The sequence below is a fragment of the Cupressus sempervirens genome, chromosome 8 (assembly GCF_028749045.1).
Source record: "Cupressus sempervirens isolate cs-2001-9-10 chromosome 8, ASM2874904v1, whole genome shotgun sequence".
In the NCBI taxonomy this organism is placed as follows: Eukaryota; Viridiplantae; Streptophyta; class Pinopsida; order Cupressales; family Cupressaceae; genus Cupressus; species Cupressus sempervirens.
The window spans coordinates 851,718,848-851,732,179 of record NC_143125.1 but is presented as its reverse complement, the minus strand read 5'-3'; the positions used below and the strand labels follow the sequence as shown (position 1 = coordinate 851,732,179).

At 39.3% G+C, this 13,332-nt stretch overlaps 1 protein-coding gene across 1 annotated transcript in view; it reads left to right on the top strand.

The window, feature by feature from the left end:
• Positions 1-13,332, top strand: part of LOC149545095 (putative adenylate kinase 6, chloroplastic) — a 191,005-nt gene that overhangs the window by 54,055 nt on the left and 123,618 nt on the right. The window lies entirely within an intron of this gene.

Below are 13,332 nucleotides of genomic sequence, written 5' to 3'. Positions count from 1 at the left end.
GTATCTCTGAAATATAATGACATGTCAACAAAAATGATGAGTAGTGATTCACTTTCAAGGGGGGCTTATCACTTTTGTGATTGTTGAATGCCTTCTTTTTGATCCACATTTCTTGCTGTGTACAGCAACTTCTATCACTACTAATCGAGTTTTGATTTTAATATTTATTCATTTATTCTTATTTTGCTTAATATTATTTGATTTAAACTCTAAGTTGATTGAATAGGAGCAAGATGGAGAGTGGTATACAACATTCATCATAATAAAAAAATAAAAAAAAGGTCTAGAAATGTCCACTTGTGGACATATGAAAACATCTGACTATTATGCATACAAATTTACAATATCTTTGTTATATTTTCATCATTGAAGAAACGAGTAGTTTTTGCAGTCTTACTGTAGACAGCAAAGCAAACATTGCTTAATAAATTTTGAAAAGTACTAGTGAAATAAAACTACTATAATTGTTTGTAATTTATTATATATCTACTCAATAGTTTTTATTTTCAATCATTATAGTGAAGTTTTTTACCATATTTGATTTTATAAAGTCCACACTAATATTCATTGTAAATCATTATATATTTATTCCCAGTTTCTTATTTTCAATCATTGAAGTTGGATTTTTCCACATTTTATTGTATTTTTGTATTTTATAAGGTCCACAATTGAGGGATATCTCCTCTCAAAGTTTCTTGGGATTTGCACTTGGCTTCACCTATGAAGTATGACACAATAAATTTGTAAGAACTACCAGGATTCTATCCAAAAGCCTTTGATTTTATAATGTGGACATTTCGTCAAACAGTTTGCATGTAATATTGTTTTGACACTAACATACTTGATATAATAGTAAAATATTTCTTTAGTTCACAACTCCTGATTTGGTAGTGTTGATGCGACTTTTGTGACCACTTGAATGTGCAGAATAAAATACCAAGTATTATATTTTCTCTCTCAACCAAGGAAACTCTAAATGCTAAACAATATGGCAATTGTGTGATTAAGTGACGCATCCCCAAGGTTTACAATGCGAAGATGCAACTTAATGTTGGACACAACTTAGTTTGATGATGTAATTTTGCTGATAATCACAAAGGGACTTACTCCATTCATTCATTCACGGAAATCTATCAACTTTTCAAATGGCGAATAATTTTTCAATATAAGCACTTCAACTAACTCCAACAATGGTCTAGAAATAGAATGAAAAGTAGATGGGAGTTTATATATCTAATCTACTTATTCCAATGCAAGAGGTTATTGATGATGAAGTGAAACCAAACCAAACTTTGCTTTGTCGTCAAGTAGAACAATTGAGCAAAATAGATGCAAATCTTCTTAGGATGCATGAATAATTTTCAAATCACTTATACACATCATCACCACAAGATGTGTTAATCAATGAGCATAGAGAAATTGAAGTTATGCTTTGCAATAAGTTCAACCTAACCTTACATTGTGACTTGCAATCAATAAGTAACAAAAGGTATGAACATAAGAGGTTTCACCATTTATCAACAACAATATCTTTCCTTCAACTGCTCAACATAAACAAATTCTAAGTGAGAAATAGAAAATCGTACTAGCACCAAAAACAACGCAAGTCTTCATCAAGATTCAATGAGTTTGCACTTATTTTGGCAACAATTCACATAAAGTGTCCCAGTAAACAAAATGAGCAAGCCTTTATACAAAGGCCTCAAGTACAACCAACAACCCTGATTGATTCAAGATCAACAACCTAGAAACTTCAAAGAACCCTAATTAGGGTTTGCTACAACTATTTGTTGTGAAGTCTTCACAGCATTGTCCCATTGGGTATGCGGACCCTCTCTTTTCGCTTCCTGCTAATAGGTTTAGTCGGTAAAGTAGATTGAAAGTAGTTTAGTGTTTTGAAAGTCTCTTAGAATTGAAAGTCTTAAGAGTAACTAAGTAGTGTCAAATTTGATCAAGTATGGAAATGGAATAGTGATGGTCAAGTGTGTGAGTCTAAGTTTGACTAGTATTAAAAACATTGAGGTTTGGTGTAATGTCCCCAACTTTTTTATGTAATAATTAAATTAAATTAATTAATTAACTGGTCCTAGAATTTAAATAATATAATAAAAGGACCTTTAATTAATTAATATGGGCTCAAGTTAATATTTGTATTTGTGGTTCCGATTGATTTAATATATCTCGAACCTATTTTAGTGTTGCCATCGGCTATCGTTGTACACCCTCGGAAAGGTTTCCCCTATGGGTATTTAAGCACGGATTGTAGGTAGTAGTAGGTATGCGATTTGGATTATTTTTTTTGTACTGCAAATCCCAGTTGGGATTTTTTGTTGTTCGCCATTTTGGAAGTGAAAGATCTTCCCTACTTGGCTTGTCCGATTTCGGTGGGATTCAACCCTCACCCTATTCTGTGGTATGTAATACTTTTCTCGGGTCTGGCAAATCGGAGCATAATCTTTTGGCAAATCTCATCGAAGATTTTGTGTTCTATAATTCATTATTGTTTGGTACTATCTGATGAATTTAGATTTCTAAAGTTAGCCTGCATTACTAAGTTTTCTTTCTTCCATTCGTACACCTCTTCATCTTTCTGCACTCCTGAGCATTACAAATCGATACATCACTGACGGCATACTCTGTTGCACGAGTTTCCCCTCCATCACTGTATGGCCACATAGTCCCTTCCGTATGGACACATAATCCACTGTATGGCTATCTTGTTTGCACTGTACGACCACCTTGATGCCACCGTATGACATGTAAGTGTCCACTGTACGACCACTTTATCTGCCATCGTGTAGCCTCCAACATCATCCGTACTCCCCTCCATAATCAGCATTATCGTACTGCCCACAGTGCTAGTGTATCTGTACTTCATTGTTACACACAGGAATCAAGAACCATATACTTGTTTATTGCACGCACTCAGAGGTCAGCGAGCAACTGAGGCCGTGCAGCATGGGAGCATCTCTGAAACCGTTCGGAAAAGTGGCCGTGCAGCACAGGCAATGGTCGTGTAGCACGGGCAACTGAGGTTGCACAGCACGGGAGCATCTCCGAAACTGTTCGGGAAAGTTGTTGCGCAGCACAGGCAGTAGTCGCGCAACACGGGCAGTGGTTGCGTAGCACGAGCAATAGCCGCACAACATGGGCAACTGAGGCTGCGCAGCACGAGAGCATCTTCGAAACCGTTCGGGAAAGTGGCTATAGCACGGGCGACTAAGGCCACGTAGCATGGGCTGTGACCGTGTAGCATGGGTAGTAGCTGCGCAACACGGGCAATTGAGGCCGCATAGCACGAACATTACATTTGGCCAAGAACGCGTTTCTAATTGACAAAAGGTATGAATTGCATGATGAACACTTCAATGTGGCACCCTGCCACATGAACATGCAATTTCAAGTGGCATCTAGGGGCTTGCTATATGAGGTCAGTGGAATTGAACTGTGTTTGGTGGCCCTTGCTAAATCACTTTGACAAATGCATCATGCTTGCTACATGACAAAATTTAGTTTGAAAGGTCTTCATGTGGCACATAGCCTCATGAAGCCCTTAATCTCACCAACCATTGTTTATCGTATGGGGTAAATGAATTAATGCACACAAACAATAGACAAGAACAACAGTACTCCATTTTATTGTTCGCATATATGCTAAAGAGATTACATAATGCTTTATAATGATGATTACAATGATGATCCAAAGTTATACATATACCATTCCGAGGAACTTTCTTGAAGGGGCCCGTCGGCTACATAACAATTATCGACGACATCAACCCATTGGCTACTCAATATTTATCGACGACAACTTGTCGGCTACACAATATCAACCGACGACATCATCCCCTCAAAAGAAAAGTCGTCTTCGGACGACAATTACAGAATATCCGAAATAGATTAACAAAACGAAATACATTAACTAACTAACTACAACAAGATAGATCTATTTTTGTCACACCACTTTGACATTCGTCTCGTGCTTGCACCAAATTGGTTTCCAAACCATGTTGCATCTGTAGCCTCTACTAACACAATACTGTCTCCTTAATCAAGCTGACCTTGATAGTCACCCGTGCTACTTTCTTTGCTTCCAACTCTTGGGTACCCTGAGCCAAGTGTCACTGTACTGCCTTCAATTGGATGATCAGCTCCTCTCGAGCTCTCTATGCATCCACTAAGATAACTTTACGTCCAACACCTACTCCAAGTGCCTCAAAGTGTATCACCCCTTTCAAAAGGCTTGCTCTGTTGATCTTTCCACCTCTGGCACACTATGCTTGTAGTAGCTCTAGGTCTCATCAACTGGTCACACTTCCCATGATTGATAATTGCACCGACTAGGGGTCTAGGGGGCATCGCCCCCAACAAGGTTGAGGGGTAGCACCCCTGCGGGGTCCCTTAGGCGTGCTCCCTGTCGCGATATAGGGCGGGGTTGAGGGGCAACGCCCCCAGCGCCAAGACCAAATTAGCACTGTCAAACCCACACAAGTCCATGGAACACACCATTTTTGTCATTTTCTTCCAATTCCACACTCCTTCTGGCAATTGCTTATGTTTTACTACCTATTTCTGTCTTTCCCTTCTCTTTGGCATCGATGCGTTACTCATTCTAAACTGTTTCAATCTGTCATTTTTTTTAATATAGAAAACTTCTTGTCACCCTTCTTCTGTGTCTATACGGTGGTCTGTCTCTGTTATATTACAACCTTGTTGCCAACGTACAACTACACAATGGATTGCTTTTGCCATAGTTGTACCGTCTTCCTGCTACCATACAACCTTTGCACTTCGACTATTGCTATCGTATGGTATGGTTCTACTACTGATGTCCATATGAGTAAGCCGTACGGCCTTCCTCCTTCGCCGTACAATCACCCAACCTCCAAGCAATATGGTTTTACGATTGTACAATGCTCTTACCTTTTCTGCAATTTTCCCAGCCATAGCCGTATGGTGTGTCCTGATTTATTCCCCTATGCTCCAAGTCCATATGACATTCCTTGCATTGGATGGTCGTACGATGTACCCTCCTTTTTGCTTTCCTTTTTCCATACGGTGTAATGCTTAGACATGGCTTCCCCTTCATTTGTTTGTCATACTATCATATGGTACACTTCTTTGGCCGTACGATACTTCTCATGTCCGTACAGTAGGCATTTATATGGCAGTACAGTGCTGGCTCCTTGTCTGTACGGTAGCCTCTTTTGGTTGTCTATACGATTACCTTGTTTGACCATACGGTGTTGTCTGGCAATGCGTATCCCCCTCTGTGGTTGTGTGGTTTTGTTCATGTACTGTACGGTGATGTACTCCTGTCTGTACGGTATTATACAGTACCCTGGCTGGTTCATACGGTCCTTTCCTAAATCCGTACGGTTGCTTTGTTTAGACCGTACAATACTTACCTACTTCTAGAAGGCTATACGGTGGTAGATCCTTCTCTATATGGAGCCTCCAGTGTGAATGGTATTTTTCCCTTGCCTTGTTGTAATGTCCCTTTTTTAGCATTCATAGCATGATGTTGTCATTAGCCTATTTCCCCACGATCCCATAGGCTAACCAGGACATTAAAGGGGCTTAGAGGCCATTTGGCCTAGATAGTTTCAGTTGCAGGTCTTTTTGAGGGGTTTTGAGGCAACTTTGGGCATACTTACTATTTATAGTAAGTTATCTTGGATATGGTCGGACATCCAGTGGCAGCGGTATGTCGATGGTAATTGTTTAAAATCGGCAAGAAGACTTGTTTATCATTGATAAGATTTGTTATGCATTGATAAAGCAATTTTATGAAGTTAAATTTAAATATTTAACTTTATTAATGCATAGACTATAGTTTGTGCGAAATATTTAAATTAAAAGAGTCCCCTTTATTTTATAACACATTGGAGACATAAGTTACATAAAGAGAGTGATGTTTTACCCCACATTGAGAAAACGAAGGATTGAGCTTTTGTGAGAACACTATAAAAGAAAGGGAAGAGCTTCTTTTTAGTAGGCTTGGAAATATCAAAGAAATTGGAGAATTTTCTGGAGATTATATCTTTATAGTTTGAAGGACGAAATCCCTTCAAGATGGAAATTTTGACGCCATTGAAAGATATGGTCTTCAGATTCAACATAGTAGCAATCCGAAAAAGTAGATACGAAAAAGCAGTCCGAAAAAGCGGAAACGAAAAAGCAGGTACGAAAAAGCAGTCTGAAAAAGAAGAACCGAAAAAGTAGGCCGAAAAAGCAGTTCGGAAAAAAGCAAAGCAGAAGGGGCAGCATTGAAGGAAATTATTACAGCCATCTACAACCAGTTTTTTTTGAGAGCAGATTTGAGGAGTGTCATTACACTTGTGCTTGCCTTATGGTGCACCTCCAGGTCTCTTCCTGCAAATTTCCAGTCGTACGGTGTATTCATCTCTTTTCCGCGTGGGTCAAAGTTCTCTCTTCTCCCACCAGTATGTTTTTTGGTTCAATATCATCTTCGAGGTTCATGGTTTGTATTGTGGCCTCTTCATATTTTATCGGCTTATCTTCACTGAATGTATGGGTTGGTGTTTCATCCACCTACGCTTCTCCTTTAGTTCACTATATTCCTTCGGGAACTCGTTTCTTCCTTTTCCATGTTCAACGCCCAACATGTTGCAGGTCAGGAAGAGTTCGTAATCCTCCATCTTCTAGTGAAATAGTCCGTTCACCGAATCTAGGTCATCCTCATTCAACCCTCCTTCCAATCTCAATATTCCCTCTTCATTAGGTTCCATTCTCTTCTTGCTCTCGTCATCCCCTCCACCTTCACCTTTAGAATCCGACGACATTGCCTCCTCACCTACCATTTGTGTGTTTAGGTCAATTATGAATCTTCTACTTGTGCGGTCCATTGATAGGGTATTCTTCTTCCAGTCATGCTTAACCTTTGCTTGTATGAGCCATCCTCGACCCAGAATGGCATCATATCCTTTCCTCTTCAGCGGGATGACGACGAAATCGAGTAGGAATGGCTGTGTTCCAACAATTATTGGTTGTGCCATCAGGACGTCGAGAGGTTTAATGCCATGTTGGTCCGCCATCAATAATTGGAAGGTAGGTGGCCACAATGTCGGTTGTCCCAACTTCTTCTTGGTATCTTCTGGTAACACATTCATGCCTGACCCTCCGTCCACAATTGTGTCTGTCAGAATAGTTCCCAGAATTCCCATCGCGACGACCACCGGATGTTGTTTGGATGTGAAAGCTAGCATCATTGGGTCCTCTGCACTTGCTCGAGTTTCCTTCTCCCTTGTTCTCCTGGTAATTTAGCAGTTGGAGTGATGTTTGTGAGTGTCGATCGAAGTTGAGGCATTGTGAGCAGTAAATTGTTTATTTTGACTGGTACTTCTGTTTGTAATATCTGCCGTATGATGTTTTGTTCCACGTAGTTCCTCGTCGAGGTACTGGTAGTTTCCTTCAATTGTGATTTCTTTGCCTACGTTGCTTTCTCAATTTGCACCCATGCTTCTTCTAATCTCTTCTTTTTTTCCGTCGGGTCAGGGTATAGTTTTGTTTGTTTATGGGTGATTGTTAAGACTTCTTCATCCGCGCCAATGCTGATCAGATTCACTCGTGATTTCGGGCACTTGGCAGCTTCATGATCTCCAGGACCGCACCATCTGCATACCAACTTTGGTATATTCGCTAATGTACAATTTCGTACAAAGTGGCCCCACAAATTGCATGCTCGGCATTGAACCATTGGGCGGCCGTTTGCATCGTATTGAATTTGGTTGCGGCTCCCATTATTATTGTTGGTATTGTTGTTTGGACCTCTTTTGTTATTTCTGTACCCACTTGAAGTGGCATCATCATTGCTGGTGTTTCTGCTCCATCTTGACACGAAGTCTCCTGTGTTAGGAGCACTTGTTGAGGTCCTTTTGTTTTCATATTGAAGGGGCATTCTTTTGTGGAATGTCCCATAATTTGACAGATATCGCAGAACTGGTTCTTTGGACAGGATCCCTTCGTTTGACCTTCTGTCTTGTGTTCTATGCACCAAAGCTCGTTTCCCTTTGTCTCTCTTTGCATATTCTTAAATTCTTTCATCATTCGATTATATCCTTTTGGAGAGCTCGGACCTTCTTGCTGCCCTTTTCATCATCACTACTATCTTCTTTTGAAGATGCATCATCTGAGTTGGATGAGCTACTTTTCTTCTTCTTTTTTGTTTTCTGTTCACTCTCTAAGTCCATCGCCCGATTGTATGCTTTGGTGTATGATGATGGCGGCACAATCTTCATTTTCTTCCTTAAATTCGGGCATAGTCCTTCAATGAACCACCGCATTTTCAGCCCATCTGCCGGCTTACTTTCCATTTTATTTATTAATTCTTTTAGTTTTCTGGCATATACACAGATGGTTTCATTTTTCCCTTGCTTTGTGGTGTAGATTTTTGCTAGAATTTCATTGTCGTCGCGTAGCAATTGAAACTCGGTGATAAACTCCTTTTTAACGTCTGCCCATGTAGTTAATTTTTGGGGATCCGCATCGGCAAACCAATCAATTGCTAAACCTCTTAGGGTTGTTGGAAATTGTCGCATCCATTCATCTGTGTCAGTTACGCCATTCGTTGTCCAAATTGTTTTGCATGTCTTATAGTGTTTGATTGGATCGGGTGTTCCATCACCATCAAACTTTGGCAACTTCTCCTTTGGTCCTGCAATTATTACTTGATTTTGTGTACAGGTGTTGTTCAGTATTGCTCCACCGGCGTCGTTCAGCACTGCAACACCGGCATTGTTCTGCACTCTGACATCGGTGCTGTTTCGGACAGTCGTTTTATCAACAGTTGCGTTCTTTGGTGAAGAAGGATTTTCGTTAAGCGAAGTTGTCTGTTCCGGAAGTGTATTGCGGACGAAGAGTTCACTCCATGCTCGTGCTCCCTTGGCACTCTGAGCCGTGCGAGTTAATTCCCTTCCGTCTGGATTCTCTTCTCTCGGCGTATATAGGTTAAAAAATTCCTCCCTTGCTTCTTCCACCAAATCCAACTGCTGTTGAGTTTCTTCCAACAATTCCTCGGTGCTTCGGTGTCTGTCGGCAATTTGTTGAAACCTTCGTCTGCACTCGGCCTGTTGTGGCAAAATTAAAATTTCTTGTGCGGTGCATATTCCATTTTTTCCTTTATCTTATTTCTATCCTTGTTAAGCTGATTCAGCATTTGTCTTCATTCCTCTGCTTTCGTTCCAGGTCCATTGGGCAACGACGCCAAATGTTTACCACATAGGGTAAATGAATTAATGCACACAGACAATAGAGAAGAATAGTAGTACTCTTTTTTATTATAAGCATATATGTCGAAGAGATTACATAATGCTTTATAATGATGATTGCAATGATGATCCAAAGTTGTACATATACCAATCCGAAGAACCGTCCCGAAGGGGCCCATTGCCTACATAACAATTACCGATGACATTAACCCGTCGGCTACTCAATATTTACCGACAACCTGTCGGCTACACAATATTTACCGACAACAGCCACATGAAGGTCTCAAGCCCTAGAATAGGCCACCTATATAATGTGAAAAACCACAATTAATGAGGCTCAAACCAAGTTCCTTCGTGGAATTGTCAACAAGTGATATCTCAAGTAGTATTTGAGATGGGAGATCTATTCAAAAGTTTAAAAAGGGTAAAAAAATTGAAAAATAAAATAAAAGATAAGCGCTTTGTTTCCAGATGGTTGATCCATATTTGATGCGCTCACCCTCTAGGGTTTCTTGGGATTTGTGCCTGATTTGTGGTGTCTTTTGGTCCTGTCATGTGGCTTGTTTTCTGCTTGTTAAGTTTTGTGTTTCCTTTTGTTTTTGTGCTTGTGTCGCTTGATTTTCTTTCTTGCTTTGGCTTGCTTCTTCCATGATTTTCGCATCCTAGTTCGCTCGCAGGATATGAAATGCAGACCCAGCCATTTAATGATAATACCAACACTAGTGATCCAAATGTTATAATGGTAGATGAAAGTACAGATGGGTATATTACAGGGTTTGTGGATTGCTCTAACCAAGGGGTGACGAGCTTGGCTAATCTTGCGAATGATAGTAGGAGGGCATCCTACAAAGCTATTGTAACTGAGGAATTGCCTTCTTTTTGCCCATTGTTGACATGTTTTTCTGCTATAGTTTTACAAGGTTTTGGAGATAGAAGACCAAGTGATGGAGCCCCAACCGATGGACTTGGATGTCAAGATGGAGCCCATGCTGTCATTGAAGACTGTGGAGTAGAGAATGGTAAGTCTTCACCTCATGACTTGCAGACTCTCTCCCTCTCACCGAATGAGGACATGGTAAGAGCAATTAGGTCAGAGAAATCTCGCATAAAGAATATTGCAATCTTTTTTCGTTGTATGGATAAAGATTGTCTTCCTTAGAGAATTTTTTTTGATGATTGGCTTGGTTATGTATGGGGTAAGAAAATGGGGATTCATGTAAGTTTTGTAGAATGATTCTGTTAGAAATGGAAAAAGAAATTCGTAAATAAGCAATACCAGGAAAGAATCCAAGTGAGTAAATGCATGAAAAGATATTACCATAAAATAGGAGAGAGAAAGCTTCAAGCTCCAATACCATGAGACAAGATATTTGAAAAGGGGAAAGCAAAGAAAACCCCTTGTGACATTATGAATGAGGCATGAAAAGCCTAAGAAGAAAAAGAGAAAGAGCAAGAGAGCAATGGCTCATACAATATTTGAGAAGAGGAAGAAACCTCATTGTTAAATGAGAGAAGAGGGTCATCTCTCAAATAGAGATGAGAGAGAGGAGTTAGAATGTAACTCCCATGTCTATGAATGCCACCATTCATAAGTGTGTGAGGCCAAGTGTGAGATTCCTCTTAAGGAGGAATAATCTAAAATTAGAAATTACAATATATATTTGTCCTCACATATTCCACTAGATGACAAAATAAGATGTAGTGGAAAAAGGACAAAAAAGAAATATATTAGGATACCTTGGCTTATATCCTAACATATTACAACAATAAAGAAAGGAGTTCTAACCTTGGTTTATAAATACACCAAGGAAAGATTACAACTTCTAACAGATTCAAAGAGGGCTGTTAGTAGTATTTGTGAAGTTACATAGTATGCAAGAAAGAATTTTGAAAAAGAAATTTTGGAATGTTAGTAAATCTCTTTTTTGGGCATTTCCTTGGTCTCCTACTAGTAATATTGATAATGTTGTTGCTAAGTTACCCCAAATTGGATGGAGATTAAGAATTTGAATATGGAATTCTGGCCTTTCATTCATCAATTGCAAAAACCCATTGGCTCAGTGCTCCAAATTGAGAACTCGAAGTTTAGTTTCCCTCATTTGAATGCTAAGGTTTTACTTTCGTTAGACCCAGGTGTTTCATTTGCTGATGTTTTTTCATTAGAAGTTGATTATGAGTTATATTCTTGGGAGATTTCTTTACTAGGTGATCTCAGTGCATGTTTCCATTGTAAAAGAAATGGCCATTCTAGGAGGGATTGCCCTGCCTTGGCTAAGCCTCATCCTGCTAAGTTTGCTTTATCCGTTGGTATTAAAGCAATGGAGAATAAAGCAGTTCCTTTTCATAATCCTCCTGTTAATGGGGAACAATCTATGTTTCCCGTAAACCATGCAAAATCATCTATCCCTATCAAGAATTCTTCGAGTCCTTTAGAAGAAAAATTTGTGACAACAGCTAATCCCTAACATGATAATGATTTTGAGATTCCTGTGGCTTCTGGAGATGTTAATTGTATCCCTAAGGCTCCTCCTAAGGTTCCTCTACATATTAATTCGGTTGTATGCACCAAAGATGGTAATGAGTTGATAACCTAGGAGAATACCTCGATAAGGTTAAATGTCCAACAATTAGCCCTAGCCACCATTGCAGAAAGGGCCGAGCACAAAAAGTCCAGTATTCAACCTCTGTCTGAGAAGATTATGAATCTAACTGATTCCTCTCCTTCCATGATGGATATTTCTCCAGAGAAGGACATTGAAGGACCCTTTACTAAAGTTGCTAATAATCATGTACCTAAGAAGAAAAAGCAGTTGATATTGATAATTATAATTTGCCTAACACTAATGCTGGGCATAAAACTAAGGTGATATTCCAGGATGCTTTAATAGATTATATACCAGTGGTAAACCCTCTTCTAAATAACTAATGATTAATATCCACAGTTAGAATGTGAGAGGGCTGGAAATGCCTGATGAAAAATTTATTGTTAGAAGATGGTGCAATAACCTAAAAGGTAAGGATTTTAGATGTTTCCAAGAGTTCAAGGTTGGTGGCTTCCAAGCTTGTACAATTTTGAGATTTTTATGGGAGAAAGCAGCTGGGTTCCACTCCAATCATGAGGGGAAAGGGTGGTGTTGCAATTCTTGTGGCCCTTAAATGGGCTGAGTTTGTTCCCTGTCATAGAGCTTTATGGATTGGAGTTAAGAAAGGTGATTTTGAATTTGGAATTTGTAATATTTATGTACCTAATGACTACAGAGATAGAGTTAGCCGTTGGCAATGGGCTATTTCATCCTTATTGAGCATAGTGAAGCTATAAGGCAGGAGGATATTTTTTTAAATGGAAAGGTAATGAGATGATTTTTTGGAATAGACTGAAGAGGAAATTTAATGTTTTGGATCCTCTAGAGAAAAAGAAATATGACTTTCCAGATATTTGGTATACATGGTGCAATTACCAGAAAGGTTCTCACAGGGTATATTGTAGGATGGACAGAATCTATGCTGATTTATCATTCTTTCTTTTCATGTAAATCTTGGACACTCCCCTACTATTGTCTCTCCTGCTTCCCTATCAGATCATTCTCCTATTGCTGCCTCTTTAGAATTTGATCACTCCATTTCTTGCCCCACTTCCTCTAGCAGACGTTTTAAGTTGAATCTGTCTCTGCTTAAGGATCCTGATAATGTCAATGCTATCTTTATGGTCTCTCTTCTTTCCAAGTTAGGTAATCAGCATCTCAGACCTAGAGAGCAGTGGGTTGCACATACTAAAGTTTGGCAAAATCTCCTTCAAATTGTTGGAAAGAAATCTAGCTCAGCTTAAGCTTAATAAAATTGAAAAGGAACTGCAAGTGAAAATAAATGACTTTAACCTTGAAGCAGATTTGATTACAACTAGGAATTCATTGAGGAAGATTGAGAACTACAAGATTCAAGGGCAGAGAATTAGATCAAAGGCTAAGTGGGTTCATGAGGGAGATAAGGGAACTAAGTATTTCTTTAACCTTATTAGATCTAAGAACAAGAGGGAAGTAATTGAGTCGATTCAAATTGCTGAATCACATGCCTCTGATTCAGAGTCAATCAAATCTGCCTTCTA